The sequence below is a fragment of the Eimeria mitis genome, genomic scaffold (assembly GCF_000499745.2).
Source record: "Eimeria mitis Houghton genomic scaffold, Emh_scaff533, whole genome shotgun sequence".
In the NCBI taxonomy this organism is placed as follows: domain Eukaryota; phylum Apicomplexa; class Conoidasida; order Eucoccidiorida; family Eimeriidae; genus Eimeria; species Eimeria mitis.
Genome location: NW_013573607.1, coordinates 7,796 through 8,009, shown reverse-complemented (window position 1 = coordinate 8,009; position 214 = coordinate 7,796).

Sequence of the window (214 nt, the reverse complement as noted above, 5' to 3'; positions counted from 1 at the left end):
TTTAGGGTTTTAGGGTTTAGGGTTTAGGGTTTAGAACAAAGAAAACAGCAAAAGGGTTTTGTGTTTCTTCGTTTTTTTTAATTGAGGGGGTTTTGTCACCCTGGAAAACGATGAGGGTTTAGGGTTTAGGGTTTAGGGTTTAGGGTTTACAGTCTCTGTTCATCAGCAGCAAGCAGCAAAGAACCCTAAACCCTAAACCCCAAACCCCGAACAA